Source organism: Thunnus maccoyii, chromosome 3, assembly GCF_910596095.1.
Source record: "Thunnus maccoyii chromosome 3, fThuMac1.1, whole genome shotgun sequence".
Classification (NCBI taxonomy): Eukaryota; Metazoa; Chordata; class Actinopteri; order Scombriformes; family Scombridae; genus Thunnus; species Thunnus maccoyii.
Window position 1 is genome coordinate 13756713 of NC_056535.1, and position 13871 is coordinate 13770583.

General features: G+C 40.6%; 1 protein-coding gene across 6 annotated transcripts in view; it reads right to left on the reverse strand.

Moving 5' to 3' along the window:
- Positions 1 to 13871, reverse strand: part of ppfia4 (PTPRF interacting protein alpha 4) — a 59609-nt gene that overhangs the window by 23976 nt on the left and 21762 nt on the right. Inside the window, exon 2 of one of the 6 annotated variants that reach the window (XM_042406863.1) lies at positions 12891 to 12991. The exons of the other annotated variants lie outside the window; for them this stretch is intronic. The gene's annotated coding sequence lies outside the window, so the exon portion shown is untranslated. The remainder of the gene's footprint in view (positions 1 to 12890; positions 12992 to 13871) is intronic. 6 annotated transcript variants of the gene reach the window in all.

Sequence of the window (13871 nt, forward strand, 5' to 3'; positions counted from 1 at the left end):
AGGCTGTGATGGAACTGCAGCGCTTACCTGCTGTGTGTTTGGTTTTTATAGTGTATAATATATAAACTTTAATGGCTTTTCACCTGGCAGTAGTAGTAGTCGTTTAAAAATCATAGCTGTCAAATGTGTGTGAAGACATTATGACATATTACTGCATGAAAACACAGTGATAATAGTTGGCTACAAACCAATAATGCCATTAGGATTATAGAAAGACTTTTATGCAGTCTTATACGCCATGAAGTAGTGAAGATGACCCTTAAGATTGTGTGCATAATTAGAGTTTAAATAGGAGAGTATTTGAATATGTTGTCTTTGTATTAGTAAGCTTTTCTGTGACTGACAATGTACTACACATGATTTCTTTAACTGAATATCTGATCCTACCCACCCAGCTGCAAAGAAATATTAATAAATCTTTATGGACATTGCATTGTCAGATGTCTTTTGCTGAAAATGATACGTTTCACCTTTTCTGGTCTGGGATTATAAAGTCTCCACATCCTGTCCTGCTCAGATAAATCATAGCAGTGTCAATTGATCCTCACACAAGTCTCTTCAGATCAGTGGGAGAAAAAGTGAAATGTCAGAACCTGCTCTTGTACTTCCAGTATTTCAGTATCCATCTCTAATGTCTCTTCACTGGACCCAAGTGCAGTGAACACACAACACTTCTGAATTCAAAAACTTTATATTTCTTTTCTTTTTTCAGGTCAACAGAAAACAAGAAAATCTACTGCCAGGATGGGCAGGTACACTAACTGGACTGGCCACAGACAAAGGCACTGAACTGACTAAACAAGGTATAAATGGTGAGCATGGCTGATTAGGCTGATCAGTCAAAGGAAACTATGGGCCATCAGTCCCCGCCAGCGGGATTCCTGCCCTCTGGCGCAGATATTGGGGAAAGCCCAGGATAGTTTTCATGTCAGAGGGCTGGCCCCATACTTAAACCACTTGCCCATATGATTTTCCATTCTGTCTGCCATCGACTAGTTTAACACAAGATGAGAAGCCAACATTATTGCAGTTACAGTGTACAACAGAGAATGAGCCAGTGACTCACACAGTGTCTGCTGGAAGTTGATGTTTTAATATTTTCTGTGGTTTGATCACATTGCAGAGATTGGGTGGCTGTTTGTTTACTGGAGTGTGTGTACACCTGTGTGTACACATGAGAATGTGTGGTCCTGTTTTTGTGAGTGTCTGCATGTTGTTTGAACATCTCTTGATGCTTTGTTGGCATTTCCTGTAAGCTTGGCTTTATTCCAAACCAATACCCAGAGGCTTATGCTTTCTCTCCTTGTCTCAAACACACACACGATTTTAAAGTCTTGGTGCTCCCTGTAGCTGTGACACTGCAGACTCAGTCTGATGTTTCTAACAGAAAAATTGGGCGTAACTAAGAGATGTTTCTTTAAAGTTCAGATCTGGAATATTCCATGTTGTCGCTGTTAAACTATAGCAACGAGGCATTGCCTGCTAGGACAGCAACATGCCTGTCAATTATCTGGGCCTGTCAGCAAGGCCGGTGTGACTGAAGTATGAAGTATGAAGAGTGTCTTCAATCATGAGAAATGCATAAATGTCCCCATTGTAGGGCAAGACAGATTCTGTTCTGTGTCATATATGTCAATATGTTATGAATATTCCCTCTACTCTGGACCTCTGGATAGGACACAGACAGTCCTTTTAATATCATGCTGATATCATATAATATAGTTGAGTAGCTACAACAGAACGTATGTTGCCATATGATATGATAAATGAAAACTTTTAGTATGAAAAGGTCACTGGGCATAAATACAATGCTAACACAAAGTTATTGTCGGGTGATTATAAAATATTAGAGTGAGGTTAGAAATTTCACACAAAATTGTAAAGTATGTTAAGTTCACTGTTAATTGCTTATATGTTTCCTGCTGAGTAATATATGTGACACATCTCCTGTAGCATAATCAATAACCAATTTCAGAAAATGGTCAAAAAAAGTGACAGAAGTATTAATGCAGATTTCCTTATTTTTAAGATGATAGACTGAGTATGTATCCTCAGATATCTGACAAGCGCTTGAAGTGAATAATAATCTTTTTTTGTTGGAATCTTTTTTTGTTGGGGAACTGAAATTTTACATTTCAAATAAAGTTATGTCTGCACATCATGTCTCTGCTCTTCCCCACAGCACACACTGCTGTATCACGCCTCCATGAACCTGGAGTCTAAAGCCCTGTGTGATATTTATTGAACAGACACACCAGTCTAGAAGCATAAATGCATCATAAATGCATCTAAGTTGGCCCTGTGCTTTTAATAACCATACAGATGAGATATAAAAACAACATTACATCAAGTGGGACAGGCAAAAAACACTCACAGTCTTGCTGAGCTGAGATGTCAATAATGATCATCTAAATCAAGGGATTCAGATCTGAGAAAAACACAAACACACTCAAACTCTTAGATTCTTGGATTTCTGTTGACCCTGCCTGTCACGCTGCTATTGAGAAACAAGACGGTGGAGTGGGAGGGAGCGACTGAGGAGGGAAGAGAGATGGAAGGAGCAAAGGGAGGAGAGGAGAAAATGGGTCAGCTTGTTTGATTTACTTTCCCTTACTCCACAGGGGCGCACGGTGCATCAATAGACAGGAGCTCAGCCCAAATCCACCAACAGATGTTAGAGCTCACTGTCTCTTTCAATCACGGCAAAACCGCTCAACAGGACACTTCTCGCTCTCTCTTGCTCATCTCTCTGCCTTTTAGGAGCTCTCTGCATCTCCCCAGGAACTGTCTCAGTTCTCAAAAAAACAAAAACAAATGGGAGAAACATGAAGTGACAAATAATAATAGATAAAGGTATGAATACATAACCTTTGTTAGGAGTATTATATAACAGAACAGACAAGCTTAGAATATAACAGCACATCACTGGGCGGCTGTGACTCAGGCGGTAGATCGGCGTTCGATTCCCGGCTCCTCCAGTCCACATGCCGATGTGTCCTTGGGCAAGACACTTAACCCCACTGTACCATCAGCGTATGAATGTGTGTGAATGATTAGCTTCCTCTGATGGGCAGGTTGGGACCTTGCGTGGTAGCCCCTGTACCCATTCAGCGTATGAATGTGTGTGAACGGGTGAATGTGATTCGTAGTGTAAAAGCGCTTTGAGTGGTTGGAAGACTAGAAAGGCGCTATACAAGTACAGTCCATTTACCATTTACCACTGTCTAGACAAATGAAACTCTGTTTAATTTCTCAAGGCCTCTCCAATACCTTCCCTCTGGTACATACACACACAAACACACACGCTATCACTGTGTGCACCATGCAATCTTAACCCCCCAAAACCACGTGAGCTTTGAAAATCCCAGGATGTTTATTCAACTTCACACAACACTCAGATACAAGCGCAGCTCTTTGACAACACAACCTAGACATCTGTCAGAGAGTATATCACGTAGAGCAGAGAGAAGGTTCTGGGCGTCTGGAGGAAGCCGCTCTTCTGCCTCCAACCACAATGTGAGATAGCAAGTGGTTACCAAACACTGCTGAGCCCAGACATTGTAAAGGGATTTTTCCCCTTCGCTTCCTTAAGCAGTTTGGGATTAAAGGATGAAAAAAAAAATGCTGTGAGTGTGTGTGCAGAGAGAGCGAGAGGGAGAGAGAGAGAGGGAGAGAGATTGGAGTGCAGTCGGATAAAAAAAAAAAACGGAGCTGAAAAATTTTACATTCAATCTCTCTCACACACACACACAATCCAAAAGTATGAGTTTTTTTGTGAATGTGCTTATCCTGTACTTGCTTGCTTGTGTGTGTGTGTGTGTGTGTGTGTGTGTGTGTGTGTGTGTGTGTGTGTGTGTGTGTGTGTGTGTGTAATGTGCTCAGAGGTCAGCACTGTGGAGAGTTAACCTACACCACACACACCTGAACTGTGCTTGAAATCGTTCCCTCGTTCACTCATTCACTATTCCCTGAACTGTATAGTGTGTATTCAGCAGTAAACCAAGCGTTTGGTTATCTGTCATCTCAGGAGCAAAAGGCAAAGCAAGGCATTTTGGGATTTTTAGCAATGACTAGTGTACATACTTTAATGGTGTGCATTTTCCATTCTTGTGTAGGAATTTCTAAGTGCACCTACAGTACATACAAGGATGGGACATGAATATAGTGCACTAGGTAGAAAATATGAATGAAGTGAAACACGGACTTTATCCAACGATTTCTGCACTGTCTGATGAAAATATGCATGTGAACTTAAATGATCAAAAATGATCATTTTCACCATTTTCAGTTATTTCCTGTAGGGTGTTTAATAATAAAGCTGTGCTACCAGTGTGGGACAATGCCTCTAAAACAGGAAGCAGCACTATCATATGCCTTGAAGGTAAAAGTACAGCTAGTGAATTTAAATGTTGCTCAAATTTTAAGTATAATCACTTGTGTAGCCTGATAGATGCAGGATTTTTCAAGCCGATACCAATATTTATATTTTAGAGTTTAAAATTCCATATTGTCTTTTCACAAACATAAAACATAAATGAACATTTTTGATAAGGTCCCTTGAATGTGTGTTTTTACACATTTTACAGTTCAAAAATAAACTTTATCTCTGGTGGATAAACTATAAAATGAGGACACTGTCTCAAAACATATCTTTGGCATTTCTGTACTTTCTGTCATTTCTTGTCATTTATTGGCTGACAATACGCTGATACTGATATATCTGTAAAGAGCTAATATCAACCAATATATCAGCCTGGCTGTCTCTAATCACTTGTCTTGAAGATAAAATATTAACTGAATTAACTGTTTCTTATAAAATTATGGTGATATGATGATTTGATGAATGGTGAACATTCTCTGTTTAAAAGGCAGCTGGAAAAAGAGACTGATAGCAAACTAAACCAGAATACCTCTCTGATTGTAGAAATTCTTTTCTAAAAAAAAAACTGAGAACAATACTTAATCCAAAATCTATCTTATCCTAAGATAAAGTAAAATCATATCAGATGTCAGAATGTACTTTAAAAAAGTATTAGCTACTCAATAACAGTGACAAAAAGAACTTGTAATACTTTCTGTATTTTTCCCTCCTGACCACATCACTGCAGTATCCAACTGCTGGTGATGTTTGTTCTCGCAGCCCCGAGGCTCTAAAAACTCATAAATCAAGGGACTAGGAAACACAGTGTCACTCACAAGAGAAGCTGCGAAGAAGACAAACCATGCAGTTGCCTGTAAACATTGTCATCCTTTTTAAGGATAGCCCTAGGACAGCAAGTGAGAGTGTGAGAGATGGATCCATCAGGTGCTTTAGCATATAATAAACCACCTGAGAACACATGAACACTACTGACAAAATAATTATTTGCAATGCATCTGTCTGTCCATTTTGTTTGACATATTTTTCTAAATGTTGTTTACCAGTTATTAACTGCAATGCAATGCAAACAGACAATATGTTGCATTTTGAATAAGGGATTTGCATTTCTCACTTTCCCCATTTAGAAAAACTCTCTTCCTCTTAACACAAATTTGCATTCACAACTGATCTCTTTGACTACACACAGAGTATAACTTTCAGCAGAATAGAACAAGTTCAAATCTGTTCTCTGCAGGTTGTTGAAACAGAAAAAACACGTTTTAGACAAGGCAGGGCAATTACAAAACAGTATACATGCACACTTGAATGCATCACAAATCACAGATACAGTGAAGTATACTTTTATATTCATGCACAGGTTCTGACTCTATGGCAGCAATACTTCTGATATGTCAGGGTAGATTAACAAGACAGGAGACCGAGGCCAAAACAGATAGAAATCAATGTTCACCAAAGCCTGAAAAAGGATGATACTGTAGGGGGTATCATCTCTGTCAGCATCAATTGGTGGGGGGACAGGAAAAGGGGAGAATATGTGGTATGTGATATCACCAGCAGTCAGACTGAACAAGAACACATCTTACACAAAGTAAAATTTTGCTGCATTTTGCATTTAAAAGATGCTCATGTATTAGGATTGGAACAGCTCAGTGACACCTTGGGATTAGCCCTTTTTTGTGGTCAGAGATATTAGATTGAATATGAGACACTCCCACTGACAACCCAGCAAAACTTGAGTAGATGAACTCTGCATATTTCTTCAGCACATGAGTGGGTGTAAGTTAATACTGTCTTCCCATCAAGACTCAACAGTCAACAAAATCACTTAATTAGATTCGTCTTTCCTGCATTCCCCCTTGTTGTCTTTCAGCAAGAATGATGCAGAGAAAGATTATTATACATAAGTTTAGACCTTCACTTAAGTATCTCAGTAATGTCTGAGTGAATGAAGTCCCTCACTGTATTGTCAAAACAACCAGAAACTAAGGTGGAAAGTGTTTGAGCAATTCTGTAGGAATGTGGTACCAGTTCTTAAACGCAAATGCAAGATCGGAATCACCAGTTTAACCCTCAGAAATGATCAGTTGCTATGAAGAGGCAGAGATAAATGCAGATACCGCTGATAATTCATCAGAGATCCTATATATAATGACTGAGCGCACCAAACGACACTAAATTAACTCTGATGTAAATCGCGGTAATTCACTAAGGACTGCCACACTGAAGATGAATGCAGGGTCGGAGACTGGAGGATGAGTGAGTCCCCGAGGAGATTCAGATATCACAGCTCTGTAACTCTTCACCACTGCAGAGAGAGAGTGAGGCAGCACACAGCGGAGAGGTGGACTCGACCTTCCTCCGACAGATCCTAAACCACCATGCACCACCACCACCACCGCTGCCGCAACACCTCGCCTGAGTGTTGGCCCTAAGTAGGCAGTGAGTAATCTGTTTCCATGACGATGGCCGCAGTGTGCAGGGTGGTGTCATGGCAATGGCTCATTAGGAAAATGAGATGTTTGAGCAGCATATAAACTTTTGCATGAAAGTTTCATCAGGTGAATGCAGATGCACACACTGAAACACAAACATGCACAAAGCCGCTGAGAGATATTCATTCTGTATGACAGCGTGACAGCTCTTGAGACCGGGGAGAGAAGCCGCTGACTGCTGCACTTGACAGATCTCCACCCCAACTGGCGCCCTGCAGGAGGAACGCCTCTCACTGAAAACTTTTCTAAAAGCTTCCCTGTCTGTTTCAGAATTCACAACACTGAAAGCAAATTAAAAAAAGCCAACGCATTCTTCTCCTTTTTTATACTTTGTGGCTGAGACAGATGTAGTAAATATAGGCTTCTGAATAATCATTGTGAGATGTGAGCAAATCAGCCTAAATGAAGCACATTAGGGATAATGCCAAGACTGACTGAAGCCGTGCCAGCTCTGGACTCACTTCTAAAACGCTGATAACACAACAGCAAATATGGTCGGTGTAAATATAACTTAGTAAATCCCCTCCCTGAACACCTTTTCAGGGTTTACTTGGAAGATAGGTGATTTCTAGCACAAGTGGATCGAAAAGAGTTCTAACAACTTTTGAAGAACTTTAAAATGAAACCACTGTAAAAATGTGCATGGCAAAAGACATTTAATTAGCCTGATTATTGGCCATAAACCTGATTAATCCAGCAAGAGTGCAGCGCTGACACATCAGCTCTGTCTCTCCTTCTGTTTTTCAAAATATGTTTTTCTTATGGTTCAGCATGCAAGTCATACATGCATGTCAAATCCCTGCAAGTTTTCCATCTTCCTCCTTCTCTCCTCTGTGCCCATCACAGGCCTGTGCCCAGAATAGCATCCATTCATGTATCCTGGTTTCCTTGCAAAACAAAAACCTGCAGCAGAAAAGGGGACAGAGAAAGAGAGGAAGGACGAGAGGGGGAATACTTCCTCTCCTCGAATGAACGGAGAAACACAAAAAGTTTTTGTTGTGCTTCATTAGAGTCTGACTCGTATGCGTGCCATAATAAACATACAGTAAGCCAAGCAGCCACAGAAAAAAGACCCCATCAGTCATGCTCCATCAGTGCATAACAGATATTTATCTCCTTTATTTTCTTGGACAATTAGAAGCTGAAAACATGCAACTAGCCACATTAACCAGTGAAAAGTCTTAGTGGAAGGGGTGTGACTGCAGAGTAATTTCTAAACCAATATGCTATTTGCATTGCTGTGAAGCATTAATAATTCTTTGCAGCTTGATTGAGGCATGATAAAAAGGAGGAGGAGGGAAGTGAGAGGTGGCGAGGAGGCCATATCTCAGTCGTAGAAAAGAGACATCAGCAGTGAAATCAATACTCGGGCAAGGACATGTGGAGACCGCGGAGAGAGTTATATGAGCTGGAGACAATCCTTCACTGGTAATATCCACATGCTGCACGGGCGCTGAGTCCCTACCTGGTACATGTAGGTGTTAAAGTGGGTCCCATTCTGAAGGTGGATCTTCACTGTTGGGTTCATTGTGAAGGCTTAACATATCAGATCCCTTAAATAGACCCCCCATAAACAGAGAGAAACAAGAACAGAGGATGAGGAAGGTGGAAAAAGAGGGCTTGTTTCCCTGAGTCCTGCTCGACACTGAGTTTCAGCAAGGCTAGATGAGATTCCTGTGCTGCCCTCCGCCACGACAGCAGCGCTCCGCTAGTCAGACTGCTTTAACTAAAGCCAACAGCCCAGGATGAGAAGGGAAGGGGGTTTGGAGAGAGAGAGAGAGAGAGAGAGAGAGAGCGAAAGATGGATGAACAGGGACAGGGAGAAAAGGGGGGGCATAGTTGGGGTAAACATGGATTATTTTGATCAGAGAGAAAGACAAAATGGGACAGAAACAATGATGATGAAGGGAAGAGGAGGAGGAGATAGAGCGGCTCGTAGTGATCAGCTGATGGAGGAAGGAAGGAGGCAGGGTTTAGGGAAGGACTGCTGGGGGTTCTGGCCACCTGTTCTCTCTATTGCTCACTCACACACACACACACACACACACACACACACACACACACACTCAAACACATGCACGCAGACATGCAAGCACTCAGAGGGAGTTTTTTTAAGTCACATTTGGAACCAATGCCAAGAATTAGCATGAAATTAAACGCTCTATTTCCTCCTAATAAAAACTCCAGTCAGCTTACTCAACACAAATTCAAGAGACCCATTTTCCTCCAGCATGACATTGTGCGTACTGATTCTTTCAATTTATAAATGGCAGCCTGTTTCCTCCCTCCTCTCTCAGTAGGGTTTCACAGTGCACACACTTGACTGGAGTCTGAAAGCCCTTGAGGTGCTTTTATACACCAAAGAATATCAAGTATACTTTGTCATCACATTGTTAGTGTCGCCTGCAAACTACAGATGTCATTTGATTCGCAGTTTTTAAACCTTTTTTGGTGCCATGACGCTCTTGAGTGTTACATAAAACTGGTATTGTACACCTGATAATTGTACTGTCGAACATGTGGCATAAAGTTTTATCAGATTCTACATTAGTGGGTCTCATTTTAATCATCACTATATAACATATTCATAATTCATATTCATTTAAGAGCCTTTATGACACCCAGACAGGATATTTATTACACATCTGAGTCAATTTATTAGTCATAGAGAGCACAACATATTCTGAGAAAACCTTTGTATGATATCTCATGTGGCTCTCTGGGACTGAGATCTTCAAAACTACAAATGTTTAACAGAAAGCCTGTGTTACAAGTTTGGTGTGTGGAGTTTGAGATGTGAACGTTATCATGCAGATATGGTCTAAGAATGGTCTATATATGCTTCCTAATTGCATTGTGGGAAATGTAGGATCCTGTGTTTTTGGAACTTGACCCATTCTAAGAAATGAAAGTCAGCATACTGTATTTCAGCCTCTACGGCCACTATGTTGATTGGCAGGTTGGTTGGTTGGTCTACAACTTTGGTCCAGACTGAAATATCTCAATAGCCATTAAATTGAGACTATTGGTTAAATTGAGGCTAAGAATAGGTCTATTGGTAATCCCCTGACTTTTCCTCTGGCACCACCAGCAGGTTGACATTTTTGGCTTTTAATGAAATGTCTTGACAACTATTGAATGGACTGCCACAAAATATGGTATATACATTCAGTTTCTCTATCAGGATGAACTGTAATAACTTTCACTAATCACTTTTCCTCTAGCGCCATCATTAGGGTCAAAATTTGGTTTGGTTTGTGAGCAAAAACCTGCAAAACAAATCAGTTGTACTTTGTGTTTAATGCTGTATAGTAAATGTTAGCATGCTTAACACGCTAAACCAAGATGCTGGATATGGTAAACATTAAACCTGCTAAACATCAGCATGTTGGCATTTTGATTATGAGTATGTTAGCATGCTGGCTTTAGCATTTAGCTCAACACTGTGCCTCACACAGCCTCACAGAGCTGCTAGCATGGCTGTAGACTTGTTAATCTGACTCCTGCAAGTCCCCACCTTAATGGAAATGTTCCCCTTAAAAATTAGTTTCATAATTCATTAGAAACAAAATTCTAAAAAAGTCCATTCTCCTGTAATTTCACTGACACTGCTACTGTTTCTAACTCTTAATCAGTTGTAATGAATGTTTTATGATCCATATTTTATATTTCAATCTGTGCAAATGTTTTCAGGGCAACAACTATACGTGATATTGTTTTTTGTTAGATTTTGAGCAAAAAGCTGGAGCATTCATTTTGTAGTGTACATATGCTTCTGAAAACTGGTTCAGCGTGAGATGCCAGACATATTATAGTAGAGTGAATCTATGATTAAGCTATGAGCAATGGCTAATTAGTTACAACTGATTTGACTGTTCATTAATTTCTTTCTGCATTCCTCCTCTTTTCTGTCATTAATTCTTATCCCACTGTTCGACTGTGCTTCATCACTCACTGGGCTCACCCACTCACTAATTCTATTCTCTATGCTCAATCATAAAAAAAAACAAAAAACATTAAAATGCCCATTTAGCATCATAACCGTCGGGAGTGACAGTGCAAAGACGCAGAAAGAGACAAAAATGGTTCCTGTCTATAGGTCTACATGCTTGCACCTGGTTGTCAAGGAAACAAGGGTTCACTAGAGAGACATAGAGAACGAGAGAGAGAGGAGCAGATGAATCAGTGAGACAGACAAGTCTCCACACATCAAAACATCCTTTGGTGACTGTGGTGACTTCCACCATTAACTGACAGTGGCTGACTAGGCTTGAGCCTCCGTGGTATGTCCACTGAGTAGCCAAACATACCAGTCACTGCTGACGTGTAGGTTAGTGGTGAGACAGAGACCCCTACTGGCAGCACAAGGTACTCACACAAAATAGTAGCAAACCAAGTACACATGTTCACACAGATACAGGCAACATCTGCATGGGAGGAGTTGAAATCAGCTATTTTGGAGAAGTCACAGGTTTTTCAAATGAAAAAATGCTTAAATTGTGTTTGAATTACTGCACATACATTTGTTTAGGGCCATGATTAAGAGGAAGGAGAGGCAGGAAAACAAGAGTGACGATTGGTAATAATTCACATATGGTGATAGCTTCTCATCCTTGACATCAGCGGGAGTCAGACTTGGCAGAATCTGTGATTTATAGTCAGAGGCAGAAAGACAGAAACATTCAAACAAGCGCTTAACACACACACACACACACACACACACACACACACAGCACATCAGCAGCACTAACAAAAACACAAGAAACTCGACACATTTAAGAAGTTGTTTTCTGCTGCAGAAATGAGATCCCTCTGACTTTTTTAAAAAAACTGGCAGCCTCTCTACTTCTCTCCTTCTTGCTACCTAGGTCCTTCTCCTCTTGCTGCTGATTACCTTGTTCACACTCTATCCACTCCAGCTCCTCCACGCTTGCTCTCTCACCCTTTTTTTTCTTCCTTTGCTCTTCCTCTCTTCCCTATTTTTCTCAAGCATTGCTAATCTCAGCTGAACCTTCCCTCAACGGAAAGCAGCCATTTTACATCATAACATAACATGGAGCAGAGGGCAACTCCTCATCCCACCAACCACACAGAAATACACACATATATTGTATAATTATGTTTAGTGTTGATGATAGAGAACTGAGACTGAGATAAGGTTGTAGTTACATCTTTTACCACAAACCAAATAAAACAAAAAATGAATTAGCTGCCTTATCTTTGACCAAGATTCAATAGTATATTTTTAAAATAAACACATTGTCACTCGTAAATCAACATAATTCTATCATTTTTAGGGCTGCAAATAATTATTTTCATTATTATTTAATCCATAGATTTTTTTCTTGATTCATCATTTTGTCTGTGAAATGACAGCAAATACTGAAAAATGTCACCACAATTTCCAAAAATTCAATTTGCTTGTTTTTTTTCTGACCAACATCACAAAACCTCCAAGATAATTAGACGTTTGAGAAGCTACAACGAGCAAATGTTAAAATAGTTGCTGATTCATTTTCTGTTGACTGACTAATCAATTAAATGATTAATAACTTCAGGTCTAATTATTTTTTTGTAAAAACATAGAGGAGGACATGCCATTTGTAAGCACTGAGTAGTGTCTGCAGAGCATCAAGCCTCAAAAACAATCCACCAATCACATGAGGAGGGCATGTATGTAGCCTGAGAAGCAAAACCCAGGGTAAGAGAAGTCCACCAAGTGCTCGCTGCTACTAACAAAGCCGGTTAGTGAGAATTTAGCAAGTCACTGAAATTGCAACTGTAAAACTGTAAAAGTGACATGTCCCCCTATACCCAGCGGGAATTACACCCATGTATTTACACATATTGCTGTTACCCTGCTATGTCAGACACATTCATTGCCCTGGGAAGCTTTATCCCTCCTTCTTGATCACCACCTTCCTCATCGCCTCATTCTCTTGCTCCTCCTGCCCTCCTCGTTTTTTTTTTTTTGTTTTTTTCAGCCTCTTCTGTCACCTCCTCCCTGTCTAAAGCACCTGTGTCAGCTCTGTCTCTCTCTCCCGCTGTCCTCATCACTCAGTCGGAGTGCCCGGCTTAGCTCTCTCCATCTCTCCTTCACTGTGTCCTCTTCAAGCTCCTGGTCAGCCCAGAGGGAAGCCTATTACTACCACAATGAACACAATCATGGCAAACAACAGATGCACTTACAAGGACTGAGTGTGTGTGTAAACATTCATGTCTACATTCAACACCAGAAATGTGAAAATGTTCTTCTCTTCCTATATTTTATCCTCACATCTTCATAAAAATGCATGAATCTTATTCTGTTTAACTACTGCTTCAAAACAATGCTAAACCAATTAATGATACACAGTTTCAGTCAGGTCTGGCTGATTATTTTAATATATACACCCCTACTATACACAAACACACGGACTCATTCACTGTAAAATACACAAACTAACGCACGCATACTCCTGAGACCGCACAAACACACACACAATTCAGTCCGTCCCAGCTGCTCTGTTTTTGCAGATGAAAGTCTATCATGGTTATAGAGGAAAGTATGAGATGCATCAAACAAAGCTGTATTAATATTAATCTTCCTATTCACTCAAAGTGTAAATAAACCAAACTGCTCCGAGGGTACGTCCGGCATAATTTCCAGTAATCTCCTCTCTCTCCCTCAATACTTGATGTAGCTAAAAATGGATGTGAGTAATGAGTAGCCTAGGTGTTTGTGCATGTTTGTGGAGGTCAGGAACACTGCTCTTGCCCTTCACAAACTGCAGTGGCAGGATGTAACTCTACACCGCTGAGTGTGTGTGTGTCTACAGTAAGTCTACAATAACCGTAAGTGTAATGACAGAGGCACGACAAGCACCTCTCATGGTGCCTGGAAGTGAGGCGTCACACTGCTGTCCTGTCCTTCTCCTGCAGCCTCTGTCCTTCTTAAACATGGATGGAAACATGGTGTGTGGGGCTGAATGCAAAACCACCTTCGCTCACCTGCTTTT